This window comes from Ambystoma mexicanum, chromosome 3p (genome assembly GCF_040938575.1).
Source record: "Ambystoma mexicanum isolate Mex_15411 chromosome 3p, UKY_AmexF1_1, whole genome shotgun sequence".
In the NCBI taxonomy this organism is placed as follows: domain Eukaryota; kingdom Metazoa; phylum Chordata; class Amphibia; order Caudata; family Ambystomatidae; genus Ambystoma; species Ambystoma mexicanum.
The window spans coordinates 343,259,633-343,283,531 of NC_090925.1; the positions used below are offsets into that span (position 1 = coordinate 343,259,633).

The window sequence follows — 23,899 nt, forward strand, 5'->3', positions numbered from 1 at the left end:
AAGTGCAGCAATTTGATGGCTCTGCGGCTTCCAGCGGTGAAGATACAGTGATGATTCCCAAACGGGACAGTGGCAATTTCTCCGCTCCCGTGGATGGATCATGCCAGTTTCACTGTAGCAGGCTTCAGGGGCAAGAGAGGCACAAATGCAGCGCACCTGCAAAGTTCGTCACCACGGCTGGGCGACACGGTAACCGCGTATGCTCCGGTTCTGGCGCACTCGTCTCACTTCAGACCTGGGAATGGCAAGTGTACCAAATTCGGTGTGAGGGTGCCGTGAACACAGAGCTAGCGATATACCAAGTTTCAAGGCCCTCCTCAAAACGGCGGTGGTATCAGGGCAAAGGGTCTGCGTAAGCTGGTCAGCCCACTGGTTGTCCCAGGCCAATTTCCGAGAAGGCTTACTTGCAGGTTTTGATGACGGTAACGAGAATAGTTGGTCCCACTATTCCAATCGCATACCTTCTAGGACGACCAGATGCAGAGGCGTCCCATGGGACGACTGCGGGCTCAGGGTGCCAAACCCTCCAGCGGGTCACCGCAGGTTCCTCGACTTGGCTTCTTAGTTTCAGGATACTTGGATCCTATCCTTCGTTCAATGGGAACTCCAGAGATCGACATGGTATGGGTGTTTGGGGCCTTCTCCTATCCAGAATCTCCTTTGCGCCAAAACGAAGAGGACCCAATAGGAGATTTGCTCACATACAGGCATACTATACGTGGACCAATCACGGACCACAGTGGTCCCAGGCATTCACAGCACTCCAGACTCTATGGCAAACAGGATGTGTTTTGGAACCAGACGTTCCAGTCCACTTCCTGGAGGCACACATACAAGGCATGCAGAAGCCCACAAAAGCTTGGCGTTTCTCAGGAGAATGCATGCCCAAATAAGGACTGACCCGGGTCGGCTCGACCTGGGGAAGGTGAATGGGCAAGATGGCCAAAGGACAGGACAAAGAACCGCGTGGCATGGCCCTTTTGGAGCCAGGCCACCTATTTGTGCCAAATGTGGTAATCACGGGTTTATCTGGCAGGAAAGTGTTAAAAATATATGAAATAAGCTGCCACTAGCCCTGTCCAGGGCACATCTGCACTTCTCCTAAAAAAATCCTTCGAGAGTATCTAGGGCCTTTGGAAATGACTAATAGACCCAAGTGTACTGTACTGGAAGGTACATGTTGCAGAAAAGTTGCAGCATTAGAAAGGACTAAGGGAAACAGTCTCCCAGTACTGACTGTTTTAAGGGCATGTCAGTTTCCCTATAAGAAGTGAGCGAAAAGCCCAGAGGTGTGCAGCAGAAGGTTGGGCTCCTCTGGTAAAGTCAGACTATGGTGTTAAACATCAGCAAAAAAGTTGGGGGGGGTAACACAACTGGAGGGAAAATTACACATATATGGGAATCTTTCCTAACAGTATGCAAACGATTTGCAGAACAAAATGCAGTTTCATGACTGCATCCTTGCTCCCTTTTATACCTTTTGCTTATTGCATACCTAACCACCGTGGATAGCTTAAACGTTTTGAAATTATACCACAGCATCACACTTAATGCAATTGTACTTAGTGAAGCATAACTGCCAAAGTGGAAAAATGGCAGCAGAAATCACAAGGGAATGCAAACCCTGAGCCTGCCGTGTTCAGCCACGTTCCAGTACCTACTGCTGCATGAATGCTCTCCTTGCATTTGCGACTGTGTTTCCAATGATTTCATTTTATTTTAATGACCCCAGTCTCTCAGTTACTAGACCAAGAAGTTCCATAAGTGAATGGGAGTGTGATAATTCCCGTTCTATTCTTTTCAGCAGAAGTCTACTTTTCAGCTGTTGGAGCTTTGCCAGCACTCCTTTGTAGCTTTTTTCCCTTTGTTACTCTTTTCAATCCTTTATGTAGAGCTGTAATGGAAGAAGATGGGATTTAATGGAGAAAGGAACTTTCGGGTAGTGTAGGATTTGGGAAAAGTTCCACAATCAAACCCGGGCAAACATTGTCTGTTGTACAGCAGCTCATACTGAAGCAGCAGACATCATTTGCAGTTTGTTTGATCAAAGGACTTCTCAAACAAAATAGAGCAGATTAATCTCAGCAGGCAACAAAGAAAACCCAGCCGTGTACACCAAGAACAATAATTTCAACTATGTCCTTTCTGTGATGGATGAGGTCGACATTTGGTCTCTGCCGTCTCAATTCTGAGGTGTGCCTCTGGAGTAGCAAGTGTCTGGTGATCTTGCATCCCAATTGAGGGTACTAATATAGCAGAGGACCAACAACCGTCTAGCTCTACGAAGAAACCATTGTTGTACTTTGAATTTCGAAACACATGATGTTTTTGCATTGATGCCCCAGGCAGAGCCACTCTCTCCACTATTACCACAGAGACTAGGTTTTCCATCACATTTACCATCTGGGTGTGCCTGACCAGTGGTGCTTACACCATTGGTTTAGGCAGAAGGATTGCACCTATCTAGATGACCCCCAACTCTTTCTGCAGCTTAGACACTACCCATGGTGTAGTGGAATAAAGATGTACTCTCATTCAGAAGTGTACCCCAACCAGGCACGGGCAACAGACCAATGACAATTCAGGACCTAACCCCACATTTTTGGGTATGTTTTATTGACAGTTTTGTGACACTCTCCCGCTTATTCTGAACCTCCTCCATGATCAGATGTGCTAGCAAACATGGTCAGCACTGGTGGAATCACGCATTTGACACATTTTTTCTATCCACCCTGACCTCCCCGATGCATGTGTCTGAGCGGCTCTGTCAAGTTTCCTCCTGCAAAGCAGCACACACCATGTGATTGAGGAAATGCATAGCATGCTGTCCATTTGTTATGGACTTGCAGAGACAGAAGGACAATTTCTAGCATCTGTCCCCAGGGATGATGAGACCTCACTACATTCCTTGCCTCTGGGTGATATGCCTGCTTTTTGGGGTGAGTGTCTTAAATCTTTGGGATTGAGTTATGACTCTGGTCTGCTAGAAATCCCCCACCAATTGGTGGCTATCCCATAGGCTAGGTTGCTTTATCAGTATAGAGGTAGAGGACACTATGTACTCTGGACAACTCACTTCTCCTAGGAGCCTCGCAACTGTTCAGCTGAAGTACAGAGATCAAAAGAGCCTTCATGTTCGTCACCCCTCAACTAATCCCAAAAAACCTTTCACATTGAATAGCTGTAAGACAGCGTGCAGCTGGCAACCTCTGTAATCAGTGTCACTAAAGGGAACTATCCTCTGGGCAGGAATTGCTCCGCAAACGTGTGTCTGTGTGTAGCTGGCTAAAGCTCTGGTGTGTTCAAGTTATATTCACCATTTATAGGCCACAGTTTGCAAAAATTGCAAACTAGTTTTCGCCTGTGATTAAGGATAGGATTTTAAAGGAAACTGAAATAGACTGTCATTCCCAAAGGTGTTTTGCAGACGACATGGCTAGTGACTCTCTACAGAGTCTTTGAGGGTGTAAGTTATACATACTAACATCCAGCAGCAGATAACCTATGGAGAGAACACCCTTGTTCTCTGTTACTGTTACAACTGCCTGTTGCTTGCTAGTAGTAATTTCTCCTCCACTGCAAGCTGAACTTTCAAGAAGAAACAGATATGGGTACATGAGCCACCAAGAAAGCCATTTTCTTTTCCCTCAAACTGAAACATTCCTTTTAAGATAAACATCTGTAAAACAGTCTTCAACTGATGGGCATTCCACGTGATTCCAGTCGGTCCTCTCTAGATGCTATGTTTCCAATGATCTGCAGAGCTATATGGAAAAAGACTTGCCAGGCAAATTACTTGTGGAAGGAAGCTCTGCAGTCAGATTTTGAGAGGCCAGCCTATTCTTGTGAACAGGGAAAGACACTAATGTCTAGCCAAACTCTACCTGGGTAGTGTGACCGAGCAGTAAAGCTTAGACTTAGGAGAGCCTGAGATTGGCGATTGGCTCCCAGATCACACTTAATAGAGGAAAAGTTAGGCAACCTGTATGAACATAGAATTATTTATAAGGCTTTAGACACACTTTTATCATTTAAAAACCATATGTAAGTATCTTACAACACCTTAACTACTATTATACACATTCACTTTTGGGGTGCTCTGCTAAGAGCACTAACATGTAAGTATCTTACAACACCTTAACTACTATTATACACATTCACTTTTGGGGTGCTCTGCTAAGAGCACTAACACTTCATTATTTTTTTCAAAAAAACATGTATTTAACATACTGTGGGAAATGGCATGACATCAAAACTAGTGTGCCCGTTCAATTGTTTTCCATTTCGGCTGCATATTGACGTTCCCCCCCCTGGACAACCACATGTGAAATGTGCACGGCCAGGTTATAACGAAACCCATCTGGGACCTGAAAGCAAGCGTCCCCAAACAGCACGATCTTCCCCGCAATGAGAGACAATGAAGGACTCTCCCAGGATGGGAATAAGGCCAAGACAGAGTGCGGATGAGCGTAAATGGGAGTTTATCAATCAGAATAAGGCATGCAAAGAACTCTGCAACCTCCGAGAGCGCTCTGTCTGACAATAGCAAAGACAGGCGTATATATTTACAAAAAACGTCATCAAAACCTACATACTATAGGGGGCACAAGTTCATTGGGATTGGGTGGCGACGACTAACTATAGGTGCTGCTGCGGCGTGGTTGGTCTTGGCTGAAGGACGTCACTGGTCACCCTCGTGGGTTGGGCTGGGCCTGGCAGGTCGGCTTGAGTTCATCCGGGCGGTGTTGGTGTGCCAATGCGGCCTGTGGCAGAGATGAATGCCTTTCCTGACTTACTTGCCCTCGGCCATGCACACCGCAGTCATTCAGTCATTTACAGTGTTATTCTCTTTAGTAAATCTTCCAATAGGTTATTTTATAGGTTAATGCAACACAGGAGGAATGCACCTTGTGAGGGGTCTGGAGGTAATACATCGAGGCCTGGTTACCCGTGTCCTGCTGACCGGGGCCATAGGTCGAGGGGCTAAGCTTCGAGGCCTGGGACGGGTGCTACAGGTCTTTCTGTCTTGTTAGAAGTTGTTATGGATGTTCCGCTGTGTGTTGTCAAAGTGTTGGGTGTCCTGATTGCACAGGGCCAGAAGTCTAAGACGGTCCGGTGGGTTGTGGGGTTTACGTGGGGGCGCGTGAGTTTAAACAAAGGTTTACTGCTGTGCTGTAAATAATGCAGGTGGCTGGCCGCGGCCTTGGGTGCTGCAGTGGGGGCTACAAATCTTTGAAGTGGCTCCAGTCTAGTCGGGGGGAGGTGGGGTAGCGCAGAGCGGGCCTCTGTTCTCATGTCTTGGCAGCCTTCGCAGGGTGGGAGGGGGAATGGCCTTGTACGCATTCACAAAGGTATCTCCCTCGTGTGTTGCCGAATGTAGGTAAAGACATCATAAACATTTGAACACTTTCTATATACTTATTCAAAATCACTTTAAAACATGCATTTAACTTTGCCGGATGTGTCTCGATTATACCCAGTCCGAGCACCACATTTGTATATTATGTTCTAGCAGCTACAGTATTTTAGTTACATGCATATACATTCGCAGTAAATGAGGTAGTAGTGGGGTTGGTGGAGTACATAGAAAACGACCCGCCACTGTACGTGACGGTGGTGGCACATAAGGGGCTTAGACATACACACATGATAAGTGCATTCTCGCTCATCCTTTACATGAGTTCATAGTATAGTTGCATTCGCTTTCTCGTGTACTCTGGCAGCATTAGCTTAGTTATGGCGCAAAACCATGGGAGGTAGGTTGCCCAGTGATCCACGCAACAAACAGATCCCTGGAGCGTTCCTTTATTACTAGCATCCACCTGCAATGGTGTGGGCTCGTCATTGCTTATATCATGGGAGCATGCTCTCTCATTTTAATACATCCTACAGGCGTTTGTAATATACGAGAGTTTGTGGAAGAAAGCATACTTTGCAAGTGGTCTTTACATTAATATATACATATGTATAAAGACTATCTGCCATCAAATGACCATTTTACCGCTCTTCTCATTGTTCAGGCCTGCTGGCCGGGTCATGCTGATAGTGATAATACACTGCGGGAGGTGAACTGTTACAATGTCAGCGTATTTCGCTAGCTCATGTCCGTCTTGTTCGTGGGAACGTGCTCGCAGCGGATCTGCCAGGGTGCTGCGGCAACAGGGATGTGACTCTCCAAGGGTGGGGGCCGCGCTACAGTGCGCTGAGCTCACACCATTTTTACCGGGCAAAAAATGGTTTCTGGGCCTAGCTAAATTTGTGTGGCAATCAATATGTGTGGGCACTCGATACGTGTGGGCAATGTCTCCAGCGGGTGAGCCCTCCACCACCTGGGCCCGGGTGGCACGAGGGAACGCCCAATGAGCCATAGCCCTCACCTGGGGAGAAAACGCAGGCGAGAGGGGTCTCCTGGACCAGTCCTCCCCTACATTTCCCCCCTTTCGTTACTTAAGTAACGAATTCTTTAAATCCTCTATCCTCCTACATTCTGCTTCGTCCATCACTGCCTCATCCCATGCAGGAGTTCCTTTGATAGGCATCCATGCTCTGCACACCCCCCTTAAGCTCTCACCTCTCCTGGCGTATTCATCTGGAGTACACGTGAGATATATACACCCACCATCTCCCTCCAAATCTACCCAAACTTCCTCGTACCATTCTAGTATGCGGGGCTCTTTGATGGTGGTGTGCCACAGCTTATCTACAATATCCTTGTCGTGGTACATGGGCACCAGTTGGTACCTGGGTGTGTTGTCTACCCCTGTTTGTACGTGTGCTTCTTGCATCGTTTTTATTGTACCGTGTGAGTTGCCCATTGTCACCATCATCATTGCACCATTTGGTACTGCGTTAGCACAGACTCGAAGACCCACCTGGCACAGGCAGAAAATCAAAAGGAGGAACACCACAGCTGGCATCAAAAATTTCACAGTTGTTCCAAGCCATGAGGGGACCCAGGAAAAGATGTTATCGAACCATGTACTATCTTTTGCTCCGCCTTCCATCTTCATTTTTTCTCCTAGGTTGTGGACTGCTTCGATCACATGGGACAGGGAGCCGTTCTCTGCGTCTTCAGAAGGTACGAAAGTGCAGCAGGCACTTCCTATTTTTCGGCAAACACCGCCGTCCATCGCCGTCAACAGGTCCAGGACATACCTGTTTTGCATGGTCATCAGTCGCAAAGCTCTTAGTTCGACCTTTATTATGTTAAAACCTTCTTCAGTGTCGTTTGCCAGCTGAATTAATTCCCAACGGGTTATCTGGAGCCATTTTGCGTTAGCCCTTGCTTGGACACTTGATACGAGCGAGGCAAAAAATGTTTCTGCTGAGCTGAATAATCGATATTTGTCTGGGATCTGAGCCAATAGTTCTGATGATGCCTTTGATATATAATTTGATGCTCGTCTGTTACGGGTCAGCACCTCTCCCTTGCTTCCGGAAGACAGGACATACATTTGTGACTCTGAAGTTGGTTGAGCCACACTTTGCTGCATGCGTTCCTGTGTCCTTTTGCTCCCATCGATGTGGCTTTCGGGTATCACCATTAGGGCTGAGTGCAGAGTGGCCATTGAGCAGCTGCCACTCCATGACGGGGGGAGGTGTAGGTATGCCTGGTTGCCGCATACCCAGTACGTGTCCATAAGGGCCGCAGTCCCTTTTCTTAGATCTGGGATGGTGAGGGTCTTTTTACAGCTCTTGTTTGTTCCCATGGGGGTTCTCCCTTCTCCTTTAAAACACAGTTCATAGTCTATTTCACTCTGCAGCTTGAAAGGCTTTTCGATGGGCGTAACCCAAGTTAACTTTGAAATGTGTTCCTTCCATACGGGTGTGCACGTTTCTTCTATCCATTGCAATTTCTCCGGTGCCACACCCCTCAGTGCTTCAGCTTTACACATTACTTCTTCGTTCTTCAACTTGTTATCAGAATAAAGTGTCCCTTCAATTACAAAAAATGGTTCTTTCAGACATACAACCCCTGACGGTTTTGGGTAGCACGTTTTCTCGTTCTGCAGCATTTGAAAAGTCACTTCATGTGCCTGGAAGGTGTTCTTAATTCTGCATAACGTGAGATGAAGGAGACATTGGGCATCTATAATTGGCAACTCTTTGGGTAACAGTACTTTGGGTGTACCTGATGCGTGAGGGATGAGGGAGCAAACATAACAGCTCTCGTTTGTTGTTTGTTTAGCTGTGGCACTCATATCTGCATACCACTTATTTGTTTGGTGGGGGTGTCGTGGGTCTTCCATCTTATCTAGACCTAGCCCATAGTACTCATCATACTTCCTCCTCCCGGCTTCCCTCTTCCGTCTGTTGTTCTTATCCCTCATATACTTCCCAACTCCCTGGGCAAGGGACAAACTAGACCCCCCTTTCTCATTCCCGCCCCCCTTGGCCCATGCATCATATAATATTTTGTGTATGGCTATCAGCTTTTCCTCTTCCTTCCTGACGTTATCTGGCAGGTAGTTGTTTAGTATGGGGGCAGGCTGGCTGGTGGGGGTGTTATACAACCACGATATGGCAGACGGGTTTCGGTCATTTAAACTGTGGGCATTGTAATTAGATACCCCTTGTGGAGACACTGTGTTGTTCTGCATTCCGCCTTGTGGCTTTTTTCTTTGTATGATGACAGCACTGGATGGTGTGGTATGATACCCCCATACAAGTTTAGTTCCGTCCCATCTCAAAAAATCACCTTCCCTTGTATTGGCCCTTGTAGTTGTATTGGGCCCAGTAGTGCTGTTAATCCCTCCCCCCTCGTTCATCTCGATAGAGATGAACGCTACAAACCAATATGTAACCAGACCAAACATTAACATAAAAAATAATGTAATGCATACAGATAATCCACACTCATACGAATATCTGCATCTCTCACGTATTAATTCTCTCATTCTACTAATTCTATCCGTTGCAGGCTGCCCGTTAGATGCCATGGAAGCTCCTGTTTTGAGATATAAAAGTGCATTAAGTGCATGCATGTAAACATTTTGCTAGCACCATCAGTGCCAATAAATATTTGACGGGGAATGGAAGCGGGTGGGGATACGGGGATGGGTATCCACAGACAAGGGTTTATACAGGCCATAATTTGGTCATTTCATTAAGTATACACAAATCAACAAGATAAAAAGAGAAAACACATTTTTTTTTCTTTTTCTTAAGTATCCTTATCAGTTATTCTCTTATTCAAGTCCAGTACCAACACACACACACACAAATTCATATTCAAACATTCTGCTCAGTTGCATCGTTTGCTGTTGTCTGTGCCTCCTCATCTACCTCCTCTTGTACGTTGCTATATGCCTTCCGTACGTCGGTCAAGTGCACCCAGTACCTCAAGCCTTTGACCTTTACTGCCGTGGGCGTGCAAAAGATTACTTCGTATGGGCCATGGAATCGTGGTGCATTCCACCGATGCACAAAGCTTCTGACATAAATCCAGTCGCCTGGCATTAGCTGTAGCTGTTGCCCTGGCTCCGTGACAGCGCCTGTTACATTTCCCTCTTCTCTAGTGAAGGGTGGGGAGAGTTGCTTTGATATCACGCGCTGCCCTTGTCAGTTTCTTTAAATAATCTGTGAACTCATCTCCCAATATCGCGGTGCTTCTGTGAGCGTCTGAGTGTTCGCGCAGCGGCGAGTGTGCTGTGTTCATCCGTCTCCCAGTCACGATCTCGTGCGGGGACAAATGGTGGTCTTTACTTGGCTGATTTCTTAATTCAAATAGCGCAAGGGGTAGGCAGTAAATCCAATTCTTTTTTAATGAGAAGCATAGTTTTGATAACCTGCCCTTCAACAGTCCGTTCATCTTTTCCACTACGCCATTACTTTGAGGATGATAAATTGAACATAATTTATGTTTTATTCCCAATAATGTAGTGACTTCCTTAAAAAGCTCATTCACAAAATGAGTGCCGTTGTCTGAGCGAATCACGTCACAAATTCCCCAGCGCGGGAACACTTCCCTTACTAGGAACTTGGCGGCGCTCTTGGCATCGGGTCGTGCGCAGGGTCCTGCTTCCACCCACCTCGAAAATGGGCACACAACCACGATCATGTACCGTGCGCCATTACACCTTTCCCCCATAGCTGCATAATCTATATGCAGTTCTTTGAATGGGCCAATGGGTTTAGGTATTGTTCCCCGGAGAGTGCGTAATGTCATTCCTGAATTGTATATCTGGCATGTTGTACATTCCATTGCCAATTGAGACACGTGCTCCTGGAGGCAGGGCACGAACCAGTCTTCCTGTATTTCTGCTGCAATATGCTGTTTAGTGTTATGTGCAGGGAAGTGTAGCTGTTGAAATGCAACCTCTAATAGCTGTATTGGCATTACCACTTTCCCCGAGTTATTTTGCCGCCACAGCAGGTCTGTTCCTGACTTGCTGCACCCTCGCTTTGTCCACATTAATTTTTCCTCTGCACTGGCTCCTTCCTGTAATTCTATTATTTGTGGTATGGGCATCATATTATATCCCTCTGGGGGCTCTTCGTTCGTCTTGTGCTTAAGCATGTATTCACCTGTGTCATTGTTCTGAAAATAGGAAGCCTCCTTGGCGGCAGCGTCCGCTGCCGCGTTCCCTAAAGACACAACATCTGTGTTGGATGTATGTGCTTGGCACTTTACTATTGCTACTGCTGTAGGGTTTTGCAGGGCCTCAATTAACTCTTTCAACAATTCTGCATGCTGTACTGGTGTTCCGTCTGCCCGCCTAAATCCCCTACGCCCCCATCTTGCTAGGCCTCCATGTACTGTAGTTGTCATGTAAGCTGAGTCTGTGTATATTGTCACTGCACAACCCTTTGCTGCATGTAGTGCTTCTATGAGCGCAATCAGTTCTGCAGCCTGTGCGGAGTAATGTGATGGGAGGCGGTATTGTACCAGTGTTTCATACTCACCGTCTTCTAACCTCACTACTGCCATGCCAACGTGTTTTTCTCCCGTGTCCACGTCAATTGATGCAGACCCATCCACAAAGTACATTTCCCCCTCGCTTAGAGCGTTCTCACACACCACTGTGTCCTCCCCTCTTTCTCCTGTGTAGGTTGCGCAATCGTGGTTCTGCATGTCTTCGAGTGTGCACGCTTCTGTAATGAATGTGGCGGGGTTCACTGTCTTGCATCTCACTATATGTATGTTGGCACTGGACAATATAATCTCGTAGGCGGTCGCCCGCTGTGTGGTCAGTGTGCTTTTTGATCTCTCGAGTATTGCAAATAATGAATGTTCCACAAACAATGTCACAGGGCAACCCATTGCTATTGTGGCACTTTTCTCAATCGCAAACGCGGCTGCAGCGAGTGATTGCTCGCACGCGAAATGGCCCTGCATCACGGCATCTAAAGTACCACTATAGTAAGCCAATGGCTTGTGTCCTAAGGACGTTTTTTGTGTCAGCACTGCTGTCATGAGTGTTTCTTTGCAGTGTGAGAATAGGTAAAATTCGCGTCCATAATCAGGGTTTGCGAGTACTGGGGCGCTTGAAATCAAATCTTTTAATGTTTGGAAAGAGGAGCTCATCTCTTCCGTCCATTCCATCTTCCTGTTCTCCTGTTGGGCCACCTTTAATGCTTGTAATAGGGGCCTGGTGTATGCCGCATAATCTAATATCCATGCCCGGCAGTAATTGCACATTCCCAGGAATTTTTGCATGTCTTTTACTGTTGTGGGTTCTCCTACTGATCTTATGGCTTCTACTCTGTCTGGTATTATTCTTTTCCCATCTCTTGAAATCAGCTGTCCTAGGACAGGACCTCTGTCAGACAGTACTGTAGCTTTCCCTTGTCCACTTTGTACCCCTTGTTGGCCAGCAAAGTCAGTAATGTTATGGAATCTGTTCTGCATTTCTCTTCGTTTTGTGCGCATACTAGTAGATCGTCTACGTACTGAATAATGGTGCTCTCAACTGATAGGTTTCCTAGGTCTTCATGTAATACGCGGTTGAAGATGCTCGGGCTCTCGCAGTATCCCTGTGGTAATCTGCAATGTTCATATCTTTTTCCCCCCAGTGTGAAGGTGGTAAGGTATCTACTCTCTTCAGCCAGGGGTATAGAGAAAAATGCGTTCTTCAAGTCTACTACTGTGAAATGTGATGCCTCTTTCGGGATGCTGCATAGTATTGACGCAGGGTTCGGGACTAGAGGGAACTCCTTCTGAATTACATCATTGAGGGGGCGTAAGTCCTGTATCATCCTCCAAGACCCCCCTTTTGCTTTTTTGATCGGATAAATACAGGTGTTACATGGGGAGTTTGAAGGCACTATTATCCCTTGTGCTAGTAGGGCATTTATTGTCTCTTTTATCCTTTCTTCAGCTTCACGAGACAAAGGATACTGTTTAACTCGCGGTAAAATTGCTCCTTGCTTTAGTTTTATTACCACAGGTTGTACTCCATGCAACAGTCCCACATCATGGGGGCCTGTTGTCCTTAAGTTGTTTGGTACGAGCCTCATGTCGTCACCAAAAAATGACGGTGGTGCTCCTACCACTGTCATCAATTGGACGGGGGTCTCCCTTGCTTGTATTAAAATATCACAGGGCATCGCTATTTCCATTACTATCTCACCATCCCCTTCCGTGTCTGAAAAGAGATCCTCATCTGTTACCTCTCGTAGGGCGATGTTGGCGTTTGTGCACAGCACTGTGCGCCACTCACACCCTTCCTCGTCCACTCCAATCACAGCGATCCTTTTTGCTGACACTTGTACAGCGTGCAAGTCTAATGATACCACTGATCCCGGTGCTGTGTTGGGACACACTATGGGGCGGAAGAGGAACTCCGCCGGAATCCTCCAGTCCATCCCTCCTAGCTCGGGAATTATGAGGGCCAGAGTCTTTAGCCCTTTGATAAACATTTCCTCGTTTTGTGGCAGCCCTCGTATTTCCTGTGTGGTTGTGTAGGCTTGCACTACCAACATCGCACGCAGGGGGCATATCCCAGGTGTAGAACACACTATTCCTCTCTCGGTAAATGATATGGTCATGTTGAGTTTGCTCAGAAGATCCCTCCCTAGCAAGTTTATTGGGGAATGTTCGTAATACAATAAGGGTGCCTTCACAGTCTTACCCCCCACTGTTACATCCAAAGCTTCTGTGTAAGGAACTTCAATTACAGCCCCAGAGAACCCCTGCGTCTCTAACTTCCTGTTAGATAACGGGAATCGGCCCTCTCTGACACATGATTTCTCCGCTCCCGAATCAACCATGAATATAAACTGCTTGTCTCCTATCTGCGCCCCTACCAATGGTTCCTCTGCTGCATTGTAGGTGGTGGATAGAACTGGACACGCAAGTGTTCTCTGTGGGCTGTCCTATGCGGGGTATCTCATCGCCCCACCCTCATTAAAAACACTCCCTGAAACCACTGACATGCCACTGTAAGGTGCTGGTGCGGGGGCCCCGTTTGCTGTTGTCGCGAAAGGGTTACCTGGTGTGTATTGCATACTGTCATTGTTTTGTGGGTGGTTCTGTGTCCTATACTGGGGTCCCTGTTGCTGGCCCGTGGTACCCTGGCCGGGGTTTCTTAGTTGCTGCTGTCCCATAGGGAGACCATAGGGGCTCCCTGGGTGTGGATGACCATAATTCTCCTCCTCTTGGAACCCATTGTTTTGTCTACTTCTACACTCCCTGGAGTAATGCCCCCATCGTCCACAGTTCCAGCAACTCCCCTGGGGGCCCCTGGGACCCTGCCATCCATTTCCTCCCATTCCCCCGTACCCTTGTCCGCCTCCTCTCCGGCCCCTGTACCCACCTCGTCCCACTCGAGGGGTCCACTCTTGCCACTGCGGACCTCCACCTTGCTCCTGCTCAGTCCACTGCCGCTGTGCTGTTCCCGCCCAATTAGTTGCCACCCTTCCTTGGAGTGCTATCAGCCCCTCCTCCTCATCATCTCCCTCCCTACTGTGTGGGAGCGCGGCTACTGCTGCTGCAACCTTCACTAACTTTGTCTGTACTAACTTCGCTTCGTCTGCCAATCTTTTCTGCGCCACCTCCTTCTCCCTCTCCTTAATTCGTTTACAATGGTGTACTATTATGCTCTGAATTTCTGGCCATCCCTTTGCTTCAATACCTGCTATCTTGTCAAGCGCCTTCTGCACTTCCTTTGGGAGCCCTCTCTTTATAATAAAATAAAATAAAGATGTCGATTGATACTAGGGCGTGCCCGTTTCTGCTCTCCACATCTCTTGGACCCGAAAAATGTAACCCATAGCCTCCTCCCCGTCATTCATTGTACACTGCATCACTGACTGTAAGTCCGGTGTGTCTGGGAATGTTTCACGTAAGGCATCCCACACCCTGGCACGCACTGTGTTAAAGGATGCCCCATCATGGCGGTCACAGTCTAACGTTACTCCCGGGAAACCGGCTTTTACCCATACTCTTTCAGCCTGATCGCCCACTGCTGATACGAGCAGACTTTTCACATCTCCTATAGCTAGGGGTACCCCAGCAGTATGTTTCTCAAAGGCATATATCCACTTACTTGCCCCTCCTGATAACGGGGGCAATAGCTTTAATAAATTGGCTTTATCCATCTGCGCCCATGGGATATAGTTAGGCCTCCTTCCTCCCCTGTGTATCAACGGGAGCTGTAGCTTTCCTTTCGTCATCCCATCCGGGCCCGTTTTGGCTGCTGATGTTCCCAGTGATGCCATTTTCCCCACTCTGTTCCTTAATCGCCCCGTCCATTCATCGTCCAGTGTTCTCATTGAACACGTACCTTCCTCCCCCTCGCTTCCCCCTCCCATCGCCATACTCAACCTGTCGCTTTCTTCTAACTCGTCCCTTATATCACACAGCAATTCCTCTCTAATTCCCCCAAGCCTTTCTTCGTTTACAACATCTCCCTCTCGGGACCCTACTTCTATTATTCGCGTTGGTTCTTCCTCAATTCTGAACAGGATCTCGCCCTTTTTCCACCCTTCTTCGGGCTTTCTATGTTCACCTGGTGCTCTGGACGTACGCCCTGATCTAGTTGCATCTAGTGCTGTTCGTTCGCATATGTCTTTTATCCTTGAGAGCTCATCTTTTGCTATCGACAGTCTTGACTCTAAATCATCTGTGAGCTTCTCTATATCTACCCTTTGTGTGCCTGCCTGGGCTCGCTCCCTCGTGCTTTCATATGGCGGAGGTGCCGTGGGCCGGTGGGGTGTAGTATCTTTTGGGGGAGGTATGTAAGTGGGGTCACTGTACCCCTCTGCGGGCACAGGCTTCTTTAATATCGGGTACAAACTTATTACCTCTACTGGTGGCGCTACACTTGATACTTCTTTGACATCTCTCTGTATTAGTAGTGGATTGTCTGTGGTGGACGGGAGATCCGGATTTAATGCTGGTGTTTTAGGCGGTGGTACTTCTTCAAATAACCTCCAAAGATCTAATATTTCCCTCCTATTCTGCAGCTGCTTTCCTTTGTATTTTAGAAAAATGCATGTGGCCACCGTATCCAGAACACTTTTATCAAATGACCCTCCCTCGGGCCAAATCTGAGGTAACCCCTCCCCCTTTAGCTCGGTCACCCATTGGTCATGATATTTTTTAATCCGCTCCACGTATCCTGGGAGATTCTTACAAATATGTGATAAGGGTGTTTCAGCCCCCATCTCTGTGCCCTCCTAGTGCTGGTGTGTCTCCGTGTGTTTGCAACTACAATGTAAATGCAGTATCAATGTTATTCGTTATATTTTACTTCACATTCAATGTTGGCTCCTTTTGGGCTCTCCTCCTCCCTGACTGCACAATACAAAACTGGCCGTACACAATGTCTATTCTGTTCTCTTTGGGGGGCACATACAAGAGCAACCCATCCTTTATTTTGACAACGTCGGCCTGGAAATCAAAAAGGTACTCATTCACTTCACTATATTGACGTTGTCTTAGAAGGAAAAAAAACTTTTATCCAACCACACTTACCATGACCATTTAATTATTACACATTTATAACCGCTTCACACATTCACAACATCAAAATGTCTTCTAGCACATACGAGGTGCACACACCTCTTGGCACCACTCAATTCACCATTCAAGCTGCCCTCCCTTTCCTCCCTAGCCGGCTGTGCCTGTTCGTCTTATTTGAATATCTGGATGCGCATATATATAGATATTAACCTGCTTTCCCCCCTTTCTAGTAGGACTCTTCTTCTCTTACTGTCTCCCTAAGTTTGTGCTAATCACAGTTCTTTATTCTCCCCCTACTCTTAAAGAAAAAAAGGAAAAAAGTAATAGCGGTCACTAATGTACTCTGTGTCCCCTTTTGCTGAACACTTTTATTTTATATTCCACTTCTTCATATATTCCCAGTACTAGTCAAGATAGCACTATGCGGCACCGCCTTCCACCCCCTTTCGGAGCTAGGTTCCCGTCACTCTTATCTCTTATTCACCTCGTAATCCTAATGGCCATATGCAAAGAAAAAGCAAGGAAAGTTCAAGATGATCCTTAGTAGATCTGCGTACCCCCCTCTTCGTTACCTGTCCTACACTTCTCTCCCCGGTCCCCTTACAATCGCTCGCACTCAGTACTCACGTGCCCGTCTTGAACCGATAGTCTCCGAAACTGGGTCCGTCCAGGCAGTGTCGCCGTCAGCTCTACAGTCAGCCCCGGCTCCGGCGAGCGGTACTCAAAGGGGATTTTTCAACCGGGATCCCGTACCCTCTCTCTATTGAGTGCGCACTTCTTAGTGTACCTGTCGCCGTTGGCGGGCAGCCTCCCGGAGCCGGCTCACCGTGCGTATCCCTTTTCGACCGGAGATTCTCGTGCCAAAAGGGGACGGTTATAAGGAGTTTAGGAAGAAATAGAAATCACGCTATCGGGGTCACCACTGAAAGCAAGCGTCCCCAAACAGCACGATCTTCCCCGCAATGAGAGACAATGAAGGACTCTCCCAGGATGGGAAGAAGGCCAAGACAGAGTGCGGGTGAGCGTAAATGGGAGTTTATCAATCAGAATAAGGCATGCAAAGAACTCTGCAACCTCCGAGAGCGCTCTGTCTGACAATAGCAAAGACAGGCGTATATATTTACAAAAAACGTCATCAAAACCTACATACTATAGGGGGCACAAGTTCATTGGGATTGGGTGGCGACGACTAACTATAGGTGCTGCTGCGGCGTGGTTGGTCTTGGCTGAAGGACGTCACTGGTCACCCTCGTGGGTTGGGCTGGGCCTGGCAGGTCGGCTTGAGTTCATCCGGGCGGTGTTGGTGTGCCAATGCGGCCTGTGGCAGAGATGAATGCCTTTCCTGACTTACTTGCCCTCGGCCATGCACACCGCAGTCATTCAGTCATTTACAGTGTTATTCTCTTTAGTAAATCTTCCAATAGGTTATTTTATAGGTTAATGCAACACAGGAGGAATGCACCTTGTGAGGGGTCTGGAGGTAATACATCGAGGCCTGGTTACCCGTGTCCTGCTGACCGGGGCCATAGGTCGAGGGGCTAAGCTTCGGGGCCTGGGACGGGTGGTACAGGTCTTTCTGTCTTGTTAGAAGTTGTTATGGATGTTCCGCTGTGTGTTGTCAAAGTGTTGGGTGTCCTGATTGCACAGGGCCATAAGTCTAAGACGGTCCGGTGGGTTGTGGGGTTTACGTGGGGGCGCGTGAGTTTAAACAAAGGTTTACTGCTGTGCTGTAAATAATGCAGGTGGCTGGCTGCGGCCTTGGGTGCTGCAGTGGGGGCTACAAATCTTTGAAGTGGCTCCAGTCTAGTCGGGGGGAGGTGGGGTAGCGCAGAGCGGGCCTCTGTTCTCATGTCTTGGCAGCCTTCGCAGGGTGGGAGGGGGAATGGCCTTGTACGCATTCACAAAGGTATCTCCCTCGTGTGTTGCCGAATGTAGGTAAAGACATCATAAACATTTGAACACTTTCTATATACTTATTCAAAATCACTTTAAAACATGCATTTAACTTTGCTGGATGTGTCTCGATTATACCCAGTCCGAGCACCACATTTGTATATTATGTTCTAGCAGCTACAGTATTTTAGTTACATGCATATACATTCGCAGTAAATGAGGTAGTAGTGGGGTCGGTGGAGTACATAGAAAACGACCCGCCACTGTACGTGACGGTGGTGGCACATAAGGGGCTTAGACATACACACATGATAAGTGCATTCTCGCGCATCCTTTACATGAGTTCATAGTATAGTTGCATTCGCTTTCTCGTGTACTCTAGCAGCATTAGCTTAGTTATGGCACAAAACCATGGGAGGTAGGTTGCCCAGTGATCCACGCAACAAACAGATCCCTGGAGCGTTCCTTTATTACTAGCATCCACCTGCAATGGTGTGGGCTCGTCATTGCTTATATCATGGGAGCATGCTCTCTCATTTTAATACATCCTACAGGCGTTTGTAATATACGAGAGTTTGTGGAAGAAAGCATACTTTGCAAGTGGTCTTTACATTAATATATACATATGTATAAAGACTATCTGCCATCAAATGACCATTTTACCGTTCTTCTCATTGTTCAGGCCTGCTGGCCGGGTCATGCTGATAGTGATAATACACTGCGGGAGGTGAACTGTTACAATGTCAGCGTATTTCGCTAGCTCATGTCCGTCTTGTTCGTGGGAACGTGCTCGCAGCGGATCTGCCAGGGTGCTGCGGCAACAGGGATGTGACTCTCCAAGGGTGGGGGTCGCGCTACAGTGCGCTGAGCTCACACCATTTTTACCGGGCAAAAAATGGTTTCTGGGCCTAGCTAAATTTGTGTGGCAATCAATACGTGTGGGCACTCGATACGTGTGGGCAATGTCTCCAGCGGGTGAGCCCTCCACCACCTGGGCCCGGGTGGCACGAGGGAACGCCCAATGAGCCATAGCCCTCACCTGGGGAGAAAACGCAGGCGAGAGGGGGTCTCCTGGACCAGTCCTCCCCTACAGACCCCTCAGACCACCCACCCTTATGGGTTTCATCAATATCCTCCTTGAGCTTCTCGCCCGTGTATAACTCCAAATTAACTTGAGGATCTTCCCCAGTAGTGTCGAGCTTCGAGTCTGGGACCCTAACAGGCAATGCCAAACAGAGGTAAAGTAACCGAGGAATTAGGTTCATCTTTACCGCAGCAACCATGGCAAACCACTATATTTCCTGCCTCCCACACCTAACTAAAGCTTCAAACAACTCCTGAAACAAAGCCGTGAAGTTACGACAAAAAACCCACAGAGACCTTATTGGGTATGTGCACGCCTAGTTAGGGAATATACTCTGAAGACCATTGGATCGAGCCAGAGCGCTAAGGGGAAACCTGTCTTGAGACCTCAAGGAGACATCCAACCCATGTGATTTATCACAGTTGACTTTAAAGCCTGAGGCCATGCCAAAATCTGCCAGTTACTGCAACATCTCAGCCAGGGGAGGTACAGGGGTTCAGCAGGTTTAGCAGAATGTTATCTGCATACAGAGAAACCTTATAGTTTAGCCCCCCCACCACAATCCCTTCTATGGCTGTGTTGTTCCTAATGTGCCAAACCAGTGGGTCTCCATACTCATCAGAGCGAACATCAATGGGGACAGCGGGCAGCCCTGTCTGGTACCCCTGGTGATTGACAGGCCAGATGAAAGTCGCCCATTAACTCGGTGGGAGGTTGACTGATCCCGATAGATGGCCATAACCCACTTGATGAAATCTGGACCAAAATCAAACTGTTCCAGAACACCTCAGAGATACCCCCAGTCCACCCTGTCAAAAGTCTTATGGGCATCAAGCGCGATTATCCCCATACAGTTGCCCCACCTCCAACAGGTTCATGACACGCCTCACGTTGTCATGGGTGCTGCGCCCCGTGATGAACCCTGTCTGATCACCAGCTATAATCCTTAGTATGTTGGTAAGGGTGATGGGGCGGTAGAAGTCGCAGAGCTTCAGGTACTTTCCTTGTTTGGGGATCGGAAAAGTAGTGGAGATACCCATAGAGGGAGCCAGTCTGCCCATAACCAAAAACAAGTTAAAGAGGTCCACCAGAGGGGAAACCAGAAGGGAGCAAAACATTTGATAAAAGGGAGCCATAAAGCCACCTGGATCTGGAGCTTTATTTGTCAGTGCTTTGATGGCCCATTCTACTTGACCCGGCAAGATTGGGCCCACCAGAGCCTCATGCTCGTCAACCAACAGCCTTGGCAAACAAACGCGCTCCAAATATTTAGCTTGAATGGCAACCAGGCTGGCCTCCTCCCGGACCACTTCTTTAAAGTGAGCCTCAAAAATCCCCAGAGACTTAAAAATCCCCAATTTGTCAACTCACAGCACCATACCCTGATCATCATGCAGGGCCAATACCGTGTTTCGGTTTTGAAGTTTTCTCAAGTTGATACCAGGAGAAGATTAGCTCGGTTAGCATTAGCGTAGCTCTTTAATATTGCTTGGGCTGTCCTATCTGCTAGGTGTTCAAGTTTCTTGTGGGCTATTCTTAGTGAGCGTAAAGTTGTGCGCAACTCTGCCCTTTTGTGCTCTATGTTCAGCCTTCTTTAACTCCCACACGAAGCCTAACCAGACTGGCTGTCGCTCCCTGCTGTATGCTGCAGTATTACTAATTAATACCCTCTCCCTTACCCCCTCCACCCCCCGAACCACTGCCTTCATGGCATCCCAAACAATCCCCAGGGGAGGACCTGAGTCACTATTCTCCTGAAAATAGTTAGTTATTACTTTGCCTATCTCGAGACACAGCACTGGGTCGTGCAATTTCCATGGGCGCCTGATCGTCTCCGTCCTACACACTATTGACAAAGTGAGCAATACTGGGGCATGGTCCGAAAGTGTCCTCGTACCTATTTCCACCTCACGAAGGAACCAATATGAGATCTAATCTGGAGATCCCCCAGTGAACATGCAAATGGAATGAGAAGGCCTTCCCCTCACCATGGAACGGTCTCCAGGCATCCACCAGCCCCAATTCTAGAATGAGAGACGCAAAGGATATGGCATGTTTAAAGTCTAATTTGGTAGCAGGCTGAGTCTTGTCCAAAAAAGGGTTGGTCACCAGGTTGAAATTGCTCCCCCATCAAAATCTACCCCTTGTCCCCTTGCAAAGGGAAGTGTATGTTAAAGGAAATCCTCCAGGAAAACATCCTGACCTGCTTTAGGGGCATACAGGGCTATCGATGTAAACATGCGTTCCCACATGTGAGAAACCAGAAGGTCTCTCACCCGCTAGTCCCCAGGGATCTGTCATCCAGGTGGCCAGGACATGGCCATCGCTTTTGGACCAAGTTCCTGGGGGTGGACTGGTGCGGGAAGATCACCTAGATGGGGGTCTTCGGGGAGTGGGACGCCGGATGGTGAGACGCGATATCCCCTTCCCAATAACACCTTTCTCCAGAATGGGTTCTGGCATGGGTTCACATGTTCATGAATATTCCCTGTCGTCAAGCTGGGAATCCACAGTAAAAAGAAAACAGTTCCACTTTCACTTACAAACTGTATTTCTCCTCTAAACCAGTCACTGTCCTCTGGGTCATACTGCTCCCATCCAATGACAGTCGTCTCCCTAAGCCCCTCCTCTGGCAGCCATCTTCAGATTTCTACCGCACGCTTCAGTGATGGGAGTCCTTGAGTTTGCTATGCAAGCTATTTCTGTTTCTTGTGTTTTTCATGGAAAAAGGTTCTGTTTTTGTTCCGAAAGAACCTGTGTGCTCTTCTCTCCATCTGCTGACAGCGGGGATCTGTTGTCGGTGAAGTTCAGCGCCCCTCAAGGGCAAAGATCGTTGAAGTTTCCAGAAGGCCATTGGGCCTACTTTGTGGCCTCTGACCAGGACGGAGGAGAAGGAAGGAAGGTCCCTCTCCAAGTCTTGCACCAAGTGCGGGCTTCGAAATGTGCCTGCATCCCCGGACCACAAGGAAGGAGATTGCGAGATATGCTGCGGCTTCTTCAAGGAGAGGACAAAGGACAGGTACAGTAGACTGGCAGTGTGGCTGAACGCCAAGGCCTCTGCCCCTTGCTCCAAGCAGGGGCATGCCTCACCCAAGGACGGTCGGTCCGAGGAGCAGTCTTCAAGTCCTGTGAGGGCACCTCATCTGTGGGGACCCAAGATAAGGCCAAGAACTGCAAGTCTGGGTCCACCAGAGTCGCTGCGGAAGCGGGTCCCACGGCAGACAGGGCATGATTGGCATCACCTTCCACCTCCATTACCAGCCGGCAATCAAGCTCCTCCTCGAAGAGAAAGTCGTCCAATCCGGCTAAACTGCAGGAGAAGCCAGAGAAGCTGCGGACGGAGGAGAAGAGGACCGAGCTGCCCAAGAAGGACCATGCAGCACAGGATAAGTCTTCGTCGACGATAGAGCTAGTGGCGGCTGCTGTCTCAAAAGCTAAAGGGGCTGACCCAGAGATGGTAGCCCCCCCAGCATTGAAGGTATCCCTCCCTCTGAGGCGCGAGGCCCCCAAAGTGAGTTTGACCAGGTCTGCCAGCAGGGCAGAGAAGGGGACACTGTCTCAGAACCCGAATCCAGCCCCTTAGGGTGGAAAAAAAGGGGGGCAAGGAATCCCCGGATCAGTCCTAGGCCGTGATCCAAGCATGGAAATTTCATCCACGGACGACCAGGACCTGGAGTCCCTACACACGGTCCACAAGGCCGTGGCAGAAGAAGAGGATGATGATGGTCCCAACGACGGTGATGACGGGGCGGGGCTAGTGTTCTGATCACGCCAGTTCCGCTGAAGGATGTGTCTCTGGACATCCTATCAACCCTCCATACCTTGGTGTCGGAGATGCCACAAGGGCCGCTTTCAACGGTCTCCCAGGACTCTGACCAACCGCTGGTGAAGAAGAGGAAGCGCCATCCGACACCCCCATTTCCACCTCCACATCCGCGTCGGGCCCCCTCTTCCCCCAGCAGACCCAGACATGGGTACAGGGATGATTACAGCCCCGACGACAGACAACAATATCGTCGGAGTGGGCAGCGTGTCCCCGCAGCCTAGGGCATCCTCACCGGACGAGACAGGGTCATAAAATTCCATGATCGCCAGAGCATCTGAGCTGTCCCAGCTTGGGCCTGAAGAAACCGGGAAAGATGGTTTCCTGTGGCGCAAGGCCAAGAGGAAGACCACCATGATGGTGCCCCTCCTAGATGACATGTGGGAGGATGGCCTGGCCCTCTTGAAGAACCCTTGCACGGCTCCAGCCCAGCAGGATAGTCTGGAGAAGAAGTACCAGGTGGCTGCAGCTACCTGGGGGCAAAGGGGAAAGCCTAAAACACGGCTAACTCCAAGTCTTTTTGGACAGCAGAATTTGATTAATTCCGCTGAAGCGCACACCATACAGATATGGGCCTAGGGTGTGCAATCCACCAAATAAAACTGGGAACGCCAGGCATTTCGGAACAGAGGACATCCGTGGGAATCCAGAGGTCTGACCTGCGCAAATCCGCCCAGAATTTATTACCCAGAACCTCAGGCAAAGTCCAAATTTGGGGAAAAGAAAACACAATGTTCACTTTGTTGGGGGTTCTGGGTAATACATTCTGGTCCGCTTCGCGCAAGTCAGACCTCTGTGGTTTCCCACGGGTGTCCTCTTTTCAGAAATGCATGGGGTTCCTAGTTTTCCTTGGTGGCTTGGACACCCTAGGCCCAAAGCTATATGGTGTACGCTTCAGCGAAATTCAACAAATTCTGCTGTTTGAAAAGACTTTGGGTTTGCTGTGTTTTAGGCTTTCCCCATTGTCCCCAGGTAGGTGCACCCACACATGTGAGGTACCGTTTTCGTCGGGACACCTGTGGAAACGCGGGAAGGTAGGCCATGTGTTGCTAGCAGCGTGTTTCGGTGGGTAACCAGAGTGAAATGTGCGGAAATTGTGTTTTTTCTTTCCCCAAATTTGGAATTTTGCCCGGGGTTCTGGGTAATAAATTCTGGGTGGATTTTCTCAAGTCGGACCTCTGTGGATTCCCAC

At 48.5% G+C, this 23,899-nt stretch overlaps 1 protein-coding gene across 2 annotated transcripts in view; it reads left to right on the plus strand.

Moving 5' to 3' along the window:
• The window catches only part of TBC1D20 (TBC1 domain family member 20), a 509,368-nt gene that overhangs the window by 341,501 nt on the left and 143,968 nt on the right, over window positions 1–23,899 (plus strand). The gene's annotated exons all lie outside the window — the stretch shown is intronic.